The 12,851-nt window shown below is 35.2% G+C and overlaps 1 pseudogene; it reads right to left on the bottom strand.

Annotated features, from left to right (window-relative positions):
- Positions 1-7,309: 7,309 nt before the first annotated feature.
- LOC129895985 (pentatricopeptide repeat-containing protein At5g62370-like) lies at positions 7,310-11,987 on the bottom strand (annotated as a pseudogene).
- Between the last annotated feature and the right edge of the window lie 864 nt (positions 11,988-12,851).

Raw genomic sequence — 12,851 nt, 5'->3', positions numbered from 1 at the left:
AACCCACTCTAACACCTAACTCGAGACTCAACCATGACACACATGAGATCTTACCTCAATTTCTGAGTCGCAATCCAACACAAATTGAGATTCGACTCCGATCTGACCTGGGATCAAGGAGCTGAGTCTTGAATCATCTTGAATTTAGAAAAAAAGATTAATGACAGAAAGTTGTATCTTATTGAATTGTTGATTGACATTTTGCCCTATATTGAAAAAACTCTATACAACAACAACAATCAAGTGAAATCCCACAACTGAAAAAACTCTATAATAGAAAAAATTATCATTTACTATTTTTCTACAATAGAAAAAATTGTCATTTACTATTTTTTTTCACTAGGTATGTTGTTGTTGTTGTTGTTGTTGTTTACTATTTTTAAAAATAATTATTATGCAAATATGTATGACTTTGAAATTAATTAAAATTATAACTATTAAATATTTACTCATTAAGGATACAAAATTCATTCAATATTTAATGGATATTTGGTAAATCAATATTATAAAACGTGTAGAAATTCCTTACTCATGGTTTACTTGAAATAGATTTAATGTTAAGCTCATAGTAGTATTAACAGGATAATAATATGTATCCTACAATAAACTTTTTTTTTGGTTTCCCACCTTGTATCCGCTACCCACATTGGAGTCCGACTTATCCAGATTTGTATCGCGTAGGGACCCATTTGGGTGAAAGCACTCCCTACCAAAGATTTTTTTTATATCCAAGGCTCAAACCCGAGACATTTGGTTAAGAAAGGAACAACCTCATCCACTGCACCACATCCTTTGGTGGTATCCTGCAATAAACTTAATCTTTATAGAAATATATTTTTGTTTAGTCCTAATACAAAATTACATTTATACCCCCATTAGTAATTTTTTAGATAGAGAAATTTTAACTTAAAAGGGAAAATAAGTAAATCAATTTTTTATGGGTATTTTAGTCAATCAACATTTATATTCATATTTTTATAATAATATAAATAGATAAATAGATAATATTATTTGAAAAGTTAAAGATGGAGCATGTAAAATAATAGGAGTATTTAACTCATACGTCAAATTAAATTGGGAGAACTTAAAAGAACCCAAACCTTTTGGATATTCCAAAAAGGTGTGCTAAAAATAGTAAGAAAGCAGAAGTGGAAATTTTAGTATTTTCCTATTAGTAGGAAAAGAAAAGTTGGAAAACTCACGTAAGAAGGGACAAAGAGGTCGGCTAAAAGTAGTAGTAGAAATGAAAAGTGAAAAATTTTAGTTACTCCTACAAGTTTTAGTAAAGAAAAAGTTGGAAAAAGAGAAAAGTTGATACAAGTATGGAGAGAAAAAAGAGGTTATAAATTTAAAATTTTCGTAAAACTCAACTATGTATTATAGGACTCTAGATAATTGACAATTTTACCCTAACTTAACATAAATTATGAAGGGCATAAAAGTCGTTCAATATTTGAAGGATATTTTGGTCAGCCAACATTGTTATTCATGCTTTTATAATAATGTGCTCGTTATTGTACTTGATAATATTGCTTGCATGTGTGAGACTAGGAAAGATGTAATAATGTGTCACGATCCAACCCCGTAGGCCGTGATTGGGGCCCGAATTGAACACTCATTTACACGTCTGTTATCTATAATCGATCAACACCCATATAACATTAAATTTATACGGACAAAGCGTCATCTCAAAACCATCACATATACATGTATACTGAAACCACCTGTCTCCTGGGGAGTCACAATTGTCAAAAATAGATAGCAAAAAAAATAAGATAACATAGTACGTAAGCCGACAAAGCTGTCATTACATGTACGAACGTCCCACTATATACATAACGCAAGCCGACAAGGTTGCCACTACGAATGGGAACGTTTCAAAACATAAGTCATACCAGTACAACCGGACAACATTTATATAAAACTCACACATGTGTCTACAGACCTCTAAGAGTATTAACAATAGCATATGACGGGACAAGGCCCCACCGTAGCCCTAAATAAACAAATATATACATCAAGAGATCGGTACCAAAAGTCTATGCTCCGGAACAATGGAGCACTCCAAAACAACTAAGTAAAAATCCTAAGCTGGCGGATCCCCAAAACGATTATCTGTACCTACGAGCATGAAACACAGCCCCCCGAAGAGAGGGGGGTCAGTACGAAATATGTACCGAGTATATAAAGCATAAAATACCATAAAGGAGATCACATCTGAAATAAAGGTTCAAGAGGCAAGTATAAAAAAAAAAAGAAATCATTGTACCTGTATTTTATAAATAAGGTCATACATATCCGATCATATGTCGTACCCGGCCTACTATGGGACTAGATGAATAAAGTCGTGAACATGTATACCGTACCCGGCCCGTCATGGAACTCGGTGCCATAATCATATCATCATAACATCATAACATCATATTATCATATCACGTACCCGGCCTTCTAGTAAGGAACTCGGTGAATAATATAGTGGAATCCATACATGATAACATACCCGGCCTTTCGTAGGACTCGGTGGATAATATAATAACAATATGCACGAATAGAGTATCATTAGCAACCATGTGTAATTTGATCGTTATAGGAGACTTAATGGAATAAGCAAAACAATCCATCATTTGAAAACCAAGACAATAGTCATTCCAAGAACTCTTCTATTGTCATTATGAATTATATAAATTATGGATTATATCAAAATATGAATTCTACCACAACATGAGTTATACCAACTAGGATGGCTGGAATCATACACATGAGTCAAGACATAACGATATAAATTCTGAAAATCAAGGATGTCAGTCATCCGAGTGTATCTACAAATGAGAGTTTCTTTGGAATTTAAGCATGCGTCTTCCGTTTGTTTCATATGGAACATGCCAAAAGAAAGGAAGATTAGCTTTACATACCTTTAGCGTTTATACGTATATGCTGCCCAATATTGTCTCAACCTATATTAAAGCGTTAAGCACTATGGTTAAACTATGGACAGGAATAAAACGTACTCTATCGTTAGTAGGTTATTTCTAAAAACAATTGGACAACACCTCCCCTATACCGCTCACTTTCCCCACTTCCAAATCAGCCATATAATCATCAAGTAATATCAACAATCCAAAATATTGACATAAAACAAGATTTATTATTGATAATAAGCCTAGAATGTTGTCACTCGAATTATGTTACCAAAACAATAAGTTCGGAAAGTCGAGTACCTCAAGTTGTATCTAAATTTTGAAACTAAAAACGACAAAACTAGACTTGATGACCTTCATGAAACTTTTAGATCTCTGTCTTAAGTTTTCAATCCAAAAGAAATCAATTCAAAACTCATTTTGTACAAAAAGATATCATCAAAACACTAACAGTTATACATGAGAGATTTTTCAATCAAGAATCTGGACAGAACTTGTCTTATAATTCATCCTCTTTTTTTGACATAATAACAGTAGATATAGGCTCCAACATAAACATAAGAATTGTAGGTACGTGTATTAGTTTCCAAAACATATTTATTTTTTAAAATCAAAGGTCTACACAACGAGATATTCAAGAATTACTACTAGCTACACAATCCCAAAAATGGATTTGAATACTTACAATCTCCATACACCTTATTCCTCCAAATTCAAAAACAACAACTTATCAACAACATCAAAACAATATCAACCATTATTATACATCATCACTAAGCTAATTCCATCCATTTAATCCACCTAAAACAACCCCTTAACCCATAAATCTCAACAAATCACCAAACGAGTTTATAACGCTATCTTCTCCGTTCTAATCCGTTAAAATTCTAAATAAACTTGTTAACAATGAAAAAGGGACTTTAATATTACTTCAAGTGTGCAGCAACCACATTAAATCTTCTCCTTATTGGCTGATATTTAGCTCAAATTGAAGGCAACGCGACGTACAACACTTTTCTCTTCATGAGCTTCAAGATTCAGGGCTTCAATTGTGGTAAATTTTGGTGTTTCTCTCTAAGGTTCTCTTCTCTTACTCTCTCTGGAAATTTCTAGACATGTTTTGATCTAAAGCTGAAGGAAAAGCTGAAAATTTTGATTTATTGGCGTCGGTATTGGGCCTGACCCGAGTTGAAATCGGATTGGACCGAATCCACTATTCAGTTCGGCCTGTCAGACTTAAAATGTCCATATCTTCTTATCCCGATGTCACATTCCAACCCACAACCTATGGTTAGAAAGCTATTTCAATTATCTACAACTTTCATTTTTAGAGTTTTCCCAAATTCCCAAATTCCAAAGAAGTTATGGCCTCCCGAAGTCAGATCACCCAAAAACGTGACTTAAAAAAAGGCTTCCACTTTGAATTGGCTCAAGGGTCCTTCTTGAGTTGAGTTTAACTTCACATATAGTATCCATATAACTTGTCATTTACAAACAATTCATGTCATTTTAAAATTCGAAATTAAAAGTACTTGAATTTATGTCCATTAACTCATGAATAATCCAAGATGCAAAAATACGAAATATAACATAATGAAATAACTTCTGAGATCAATTACATGCAATGAACCTGTTGTTTGTGTAAGTATGTGAAATATTCGTTATGGATTGTGATTGTTATTGTGGTTAGGGTGGCAAATGGGTAGGTTGGATTGGATTCGGATGGATTGAATATGTATTGAGTTGAAATGGATTGGATCACAATTCATCCACATAAAACATGGGTAAATATGAATTTGATCAAATATGGTTTGAATAAAATGGTTGTAACTTACTTTAATCTCGTACACCAAAAAATATTAAATCAAAGCTAAATTGTTAATATCTCAACTCCTACCACCCACCTCTATAATTTATTATTATTTGAATATCTTTTCATACAAAAGAAGAAATTTAATTTTTTTACTCTGTATCCCACCCTACCCCACCCCACCCCTACCCTACCCCACCCCTACCTCCCGCCCATACACCCCCCCAAATAAAAGAAATAAAAACAATAACTTTTTTCCCCACCCTACCCCCTCCCCAACCCCCTCACCCATACCGCACGCGTCAAAGAAATTCAACATAAAAATAATATTTTTTTGAAAAACAAAAAAACAATTTGCCCACCTCACCCCCACCCACGCACCCCCCTCCCCAAAAAAAATTCATAAAAATTCCCTACCCCCAGGACAACACCCCCCACCCCCATCCCATACCCAAAAAATTTTAAAAAAAATCATTTTTTTTTCATCCCCACATCCACCCCACGTCAATTTTTATTTTTATTTTCAAAAACAAATAGTGCAATTAAATTTTTTTATTATAAGTGGGTGATATATGGGTATATATGAATTTTCATGTTTTATCCATTTTGTCCATATTTGTATGAGCTTAAAATGGTTGAAGCTCATATTTATCCATTTAAGAAAATATGAGTGATCCACTTATTTTAATATGGACTAAATGGACTCATTTCACTTATACGAGCTGAAATTGCCACCCCTAATTATGGTTGTGATATATATATTTATATATAAATATTAAATCGGATCAGGTGTCACATGCCGACATATACACATATAGAATCAGGTGTCACGTTCCAACACACATACACACATATATAAGGATTGTGTATCACGTTCCGACACATATATATTTATATATAAATATTAAATCGGATGACACGTTCCAACACATATATTAACAGTTTGGGTATGGATTCCATGAGAGAACCAATTGATTGTTGTAACTGTGATTAAGCATGCCCATCCTGTGTAATAATTGTTACGAAAGGACCAAAGGTCCAAGTGTTTACCATGTTGACTGTTATATTTGAGATTGACACTATGAAACTGTATATTGCTCCTGAAATGGTAAATTGATAATGTGTTCTTCTATATACCTATTTGAATTATGTTATGCTATCTAGATGCGTCTGTATCGTAGATATGAGGTCGTGGGAAACAACTGGAGAGTCGATGTGTTGTTTAGTGGGATTAGTGATTTAGAGTCAGATATTGATGGTGTTCTGTTGGTACATGTGTAAAAAGGGGATTGGAAGAGAATTAGGAGATTCTGTCTCTGAGCAGGCTGCCCTGGATGGAGGAATTCCACTATGGCGAGACCTCCGTAGCGGGTAAGGTCCCACAATGGCGGGCCAGTACGGTTAAGAGATGAGTCTTAGTCCACCTAAATGTTTCCCTCCTTCAAGTGAGATGCTAATTATTCTAGGAATAAGTGTTGGTGTGAAAACTTAAGAAAAGTAGACTGGTTAAATAGAATTAGTGGTTGTCCTAGTTCGGAAACTCCTCTATGTGTTAGAAGGGCTAAGTCTTGATCTGTATTAGAGTTAGCAGCAGACCAACTAGAAGGGATAAGTATTAGGCTTGAATGACAGTAAGAAGGTAAATAGGAATGTTAAGAGTTTGTGCATAAAAGTTTGGCGGTGTATTCCTCAAGAGCATGTTTTCTTCTTGTTGATTTCTTTATATTATGCGGTGGATATCGGGTTGACCAATGATGTCTACCAGTACGTGTTGTCTGTACTGGTACTACTCTTGCTATGCCACTTGGCATAGTATAGTTGCAGGGTCAGTGATGTTTCTTAGGTAAAGACGAAGATGATTCTCCAACAACTTCTACTCTTCCTTGTGGTGGGAGTGTGTCATTACTCTATTTATACTTTGATCTTTAGAAGCTCTTGTACCTACTTAGACTAGCTCCTTGGGAGGGTTTTCAGAGTATTTCATAATTAATTTAATTAGTAAAGAGATTTCTTATGTTTTCCTAACTTCCGCATTGACTTGATTTCAAAATTGGTGTAAGGGTTCTTCTATCTAGGCATTAGAGCAGGTGCCCGCATAGCCCAGTGGGTTGGATCGTGGCATTTAGTGTTTGTTTCGCCGTAAAAATTATTCTTCTTGGAGATTTCAATTTCAATTATTTGTCACCGAAAAAGAACTATGGGGCCATACAAATGGTAGGATCCTACTCCTACTGATCCTCCAAAGTTAGGTGAATGGATGATTAAAGATGCTCGGGACACCATCAATTTCTAGTAGAAAAATTGATGCTTCTTGATCCACCAGTATCAATTTGAGAGGGGATGTTAGCATGATGGACAGCTCATAGATCATGAATACATAGTGAATAATTATATATATTAATGTAACTATATAGTGTTGTATATAAGTGTAATCATAAAGATATGTTGTGGTAATCAGAGAGAATGAATATCGTGATAGAATAGCAGATTTGGAGGGATCATATAGCAGATTTAGAGGACGGTAACACAGCAGATTTACAGGGATAAAATAGCTGATCTTTAAGAATAGGAATGACGGATCTAGAGATGTAATTTGTATACTTTCTATTTAATGGCAAGTCTCTCAATTTGAGAGCCATTCAGTAGAAATTTGACAATGCGCTCCGTTAATAGTTGGAGTCAATCACACCCTCGATGTTATAAACAGACACATATTTGGCCTTATTTTCCAATTCAACAAATGGAATCATTAGGAAAATAATAAAATCCATAAAGCTAAAATGAAAATAAAAAATGAAATAAGAAAAGGAAAAAAAAAAAAAGAGTACCTAGTCTTCTTCCCACACATAATAACCTGAATCCTAACATTCCCTACAACATCATCTCCTCCAAAATAACCATAAAACAACCATGCTGTCAACCTTCCAGTCTTCCTTTACTCCATGACAGTATCCCTTTCTCATTCTCATCAAACATCCATCACCAAAGAAAAATCAATCCTCTCTGGTGCCTTACAGTGAAATCACTGAAATAACTATATAAAAATTCCTCAGCAACATATATACAGACAACCATTTCAATCCGGAACGATTTTTATTTTGTCCATGATAAAAATTACTGCCGTTCCACCATAACATTAAAAAAGAGTTTGTGACTTTACAAATACAATGGTCTAAATTTAGTGACTATTCTTGAATTTAACATGTTAATATAACTCATAACTCATCTGCCAGTGGAGCAATTAAATTAAATAAAAAAGGATGAGAAAATTACAGAATGTACCTGAATTCAATATGCCCCACAGTTACTTCGTCAGATATTTGCTTATACTTGATCGAAGTTGGATATTCACTGTCAGGTGATGGTGCATACAGTAATATGTCCAGCAACAAATCTGACAAGACCTGTTGAATTTTCACTTTGTCGCCATATACTATTAATGGCTTAATTCCTCTGAAATATCCCGGATAATTCATTCCGTCAGCAATAACATCATCTTGGCCAACAACAGCATTCTATTACACTCCCAACAAAAAATCTTCTTTATCAATGGTCAGCGAACCATCCTCAAAGCTTTCCACAGCAACATCCTAGTCATCTTAGACATCAGTACTTGCCTCTAGATACTTCTTCTGGCTTTCTGTCAAATATGTGGCCTCCAACAATGAGTTTGTAAAGCACATACCATCCAGAGGATTCTTTATTCAGTGACAATGTACGCCAACTCTTTCATCCAAGAATAACACTTCTTTTTCTGTTGCCTCTGAACTCGTAAGTGCTTTGATGCAATTCAGGATTAGCAAAAAAATAAACGTGATAAAACTGAAAATGACAAAAAAGATAAGGAGACTCCTCTTTTCAAAAAGAAAAACTAAAAAAACAAATCAAATTATTTAAGCATTCAATAGACATTCTATAAAATTTACATTTTGTTCAGCATCTAGTCTTCTTACTAGTGGCAGAATTGATCCACTAACTTCTGTTAACCTATTTGGGTGCCTATGTAGTTTATCCAAAATCTAAACACGAATAGTCAGGAGAACACACCTCCAGGATTACCTAAAGGTTGTCTGCTGCACATAGCATACAACCACTTCACAATTTCGACACGACCAGTACATAGACGTGGCATATCAGATTCCTGAAAAAGGAACAATAAATAGGATTATGTACACCTGAGAACCTCCAGTTCAATAGGTCATCAAACATTAGAGTCAAGAGAATACCATACTATATTAGAAATTGTAAGCAAAAAAAACAGAGTTAATAAATACAGAGTTGGTGGTTTACAACAATTTACCAAAGGGAATTCTGAGGGTACACAAGCTACAATGTGCAGCTCCACACAAAAGTCCATATTCTGTTGATACAGACGGACCAAGGAAGGAAGCCCAACAATATCAGATCATATCCAACCTCTACCTTGAGTTCATCCTAAATCTTCTTTTCTTAAGAAGCAAATCATACATAAAATGAGCTTCGTGCCACTTATTTTCTTCATCTAGTATACAAATCAACAATTTAAGATTATGGCCACAAGGGACATATTAATTGGCAAGCATATCGTGACATATCTTCAGTGCATGAACACTCCAATTATTAGCACAAAGAGAACTGAGAAGACTTTCATATGATGCCTTAGAAGGGGCCAATCCTTTTTTGAGCATTGTATATGAGCGCGATAGAGCATCCATGAGCCTTCCATGTCTGCATAGACCTCTTATTAAAGTGTTGTAGACGATGTTATCTGGAGGACAACCCTTTGCATTCATTCTGTTGAAAAGACTAACAGCACAATCAATTTCACCACTTTGGAAATGCCCATCAATTAGAATAGTAAAAGTAACTTGATTTGGTTGGATGCCTTCATTTTGCATTGTATCAAGGTGCTTGTATGCATCTTCCATACTCTCTGACCAGCAAAACCCAGAAATTATGCCATTATACAAGTACAAATTTGGCATAAGGGGAGTGTTCTTCACTTTGTTTATCAGCCAAAGTGCAAGATATTTTATTTGTTCCTGAGAGCTAACTGAGATTTTCAAACCGGTTTCCTTAGGCAACATAGCACTCTGATGAAGTAGACGGAACAACATTTCCTTAGATTCTTCATACCTTCTCTGTGGAACAAGCCCTTTCCCATCAAGTGACCTAATATTTCTAGAAATGCCACTGACCAAAGTAATATAAGTTACCAGGTCTCGCTCAATCTCACTTCTTTCCATCAAATCAACCAACTTAAATGCAAATTCAAACTCTCTCTTCCTTAAGAATTGTTTTATAAGAGAAGTATAAAGAACAGTATTTGGCATGAAACCCTCTTCTATCATTCGATCGAGGTATACACAACCCTTCTCTATCATGGTTTTTTTAACTAACCCATTTATAAGAGCAGTATAAGCATAGTGGCTTGGTTGGACTCCATCTTCCAACATTTTATCGAAGAGCTCATGGGCCTGAATAGCTCGCCCATTTCTTGATAGAGCATTAATCATTGTCACAAACAAAGTTTTATCAGGATAAATTCCAGCCTCGAGCATTCTCCGGAAAACTCCAAGGGCCTCGTCTATTCTCTTTTTTCTACCCAAACACCCAATGACGGAGTCATATATAGAAACACTAGGTTTCAATCCACTCTCTTCCATTTGGTCCAGAACTTCTAGTGCTGATTGTATGTCACCCTGTTTACAGTATTCATTTACCATAATCAAGAACGTTGCTTGATTTGGAACTTGACCTTGATCTTGCATAACTTCAACAAGAAACTTGGCATCCTCATGTAGTCCCTTTTAGTAAAGGCACTTGATCATGGAATTATAAGCTGACAGTGAAGGCTGAAGAGCAAGGCTTGCCATCTTATCCATGCAAAGCTGAGCAGAATCAAGTTCTCCTTCTAGACACAAAGCAATCATGTATATATTGAAAGTAACACTAGCCAGAGGTAAGTTTCTTGCCACAATTTCTCCCAAGAGACAATCAATATCAAGCATGATATCTGAAGTAACTTTACGACTGGTAGGGCTAGGGATGTAAGAGAGGTCAATACCACAACCGTTCTTGGCAATAGCCCGCAAAAATGTGCATGCTAGACTAATCTCTGACCCTTTTGGATGATTGTTGATCAAGGTAAAAAACAGAACATGATCAGGAACCAATCCAGTGTACAACATCTTCCTGTATAAGTCATCTACTTTTGCTGACTGATTCTCTTTATAAAGTGCAGAGATTAAAGCAGTATAAGAGTGACATTTAGTGTTTGTAAACCCATTTATCAGTGTGTTGTAAGTATACTTATCAGGTTCACAACCCAACTTGAGCATTTTGAGAAATACCATCATAGCCGTTTTCATTTTCTGGGTCTTGGAATAGCCGTTGATGAGAGCAGTGTACATGACTTTATCCAAAACAAAACCATAAGACTCCATATCCATGCTCAACAATTGCGCTTCCTCAACTCTACCTCTCTTACAAAACGAAAGAACCAATGTTTTAAACAAATGAACTGTGGGCGGTACCCCTCCATCACACATTTCATCAAACACATAGAGAGCTTCATCCAAGTACCCACGGAAGCACAAACCATCAACTAACTTATTGTAACAACTGAAAGCGCGTAATACATCAGCATTAATAGCTTTCACAAAAACATGAAATCCATCCAAGATTCTACCTTGGCCACAAAATCTCTTAATAAGCTCATTACACGTGCTACTGCAAAGCATCAACTTCATATCCACAAGTTTATCGGCAAGCAACTTAGCTTCCTCCAGTTTACCCAACTTACAATAACAAATCACCATGGAATTTAATAGAAAATGGTTCGGTTCAATACCTCTGTTCAAAATGCAATCTACATAAACAACCTCGGTCTTGTGGGTTTCTTCAGATGTCACGAGTTGCCGAATTAGAAAACCATAGTTAGTTGCGTCAGGCTCAACTCCACGAGAAATGGAAAATTCAACAGCAGAGATTGCTTCAGAGACTGATGGGCATTGCTTGATGATTCTCCGAATCACTTTCCGAGCTGAATCGAACAACCCACGAACTATTAAATTCTCTGCAAGTGAAAAACACGGTGTGTTGTGATTAATTAGGGATGTTGCTTCCGAAGGTAAAGGGGAAGTAGTTAAAGGTCTCTTTGTTCTTGAGAGATGGAAGCAACATCCCTAATTAATCACAAGACACCGTGTAAAAGGTCTCTTTGTTCTTGAGAGATGGAAGCACAGCCGAGTGTGCAGTCCAAGTCTATGCTTGGTCATTCTAGAATGGAGAATGGCGTTGTCAGGAGGAAAGAGGCGACGGTAATAATGGTTTTGACCATGAGACGGTAGAGGGAGTGACAGCGTCTTCCATTAGGTCTTTCTGCGGGTAGCAAACTATATAAATGCCTTTTTTTTTTTTAGGTCAAATCAAAAATCATCAAATATACACACAAGACAACTATAAACTTTTGTATTAAAAACTTACGCTCCTTTTTTTCTTCTTTTCCTTTCTTTGTTTTGTTTAAGATTTCTATATGAGATTATTTAAATTAGTACTTCGTGCAAATGTTTTTCCTTCATTCCCCTTTCTCGTTTTCCACTTTTTAATAATGCATTTGCTTCTCTTTTGATCTTATTTGGATGAGTGATCTCTTTTTTCTTACTTTTCTTGAAAAGAATTAAATATAAAAGAATATTGTAGAGTGTGATTCGCAGTCCAAAGAAATAAAATATATTAGGGAAGTTAAAAATTCAATCGAAAAAATGTTATTGATTTATCGTTATGAGGTACTATTTGGACGATTCAGTTACGATAATTTTCTTTTATTGGGTTATTAGTTTAATAACGATTTAAGATATTTTCTAGCGAATTAACCGATAACCTGATAATAATTATCAAATAACAATTTTACCTTTAGGTATATAAATTTACTTGACCTTAGAGTCTAAAAGATTGTGTTGTGTATATTTTCACTTGTTCAGTTATTATTATTAGCTTAGATTTAGCTTTGCCTTTTCTCTTTTTATAGTTAAGCATTTGAGTGCACTACAATTTGATATAAGTTGACTATATGGGCCGTTATTAGCAGTATAAAATATGTGCATTTGTTCGAGGTAAATATGTGGAAATGAAGAGATAGA

This window comes from Solanum dulcamara, chromosome 7, assembly GCF_947179165.1.
Source record: "Solanum dulcamara chromosome 7, daSolDulc1.2, whole genome shotgun sequence".
Classification (NCBI taxonomy): domain Eukaryota; kingdom Viridiplantae; phylum Streptophyta; class Magnoliopsida; order Solanales; family Solanaceae; genus Solanum; species Solanum dulcamara.
Note: the sequence above shows the minus strand (reverse complement) of the source record. Positions and strands in the feature narration are given on the sequence as shown.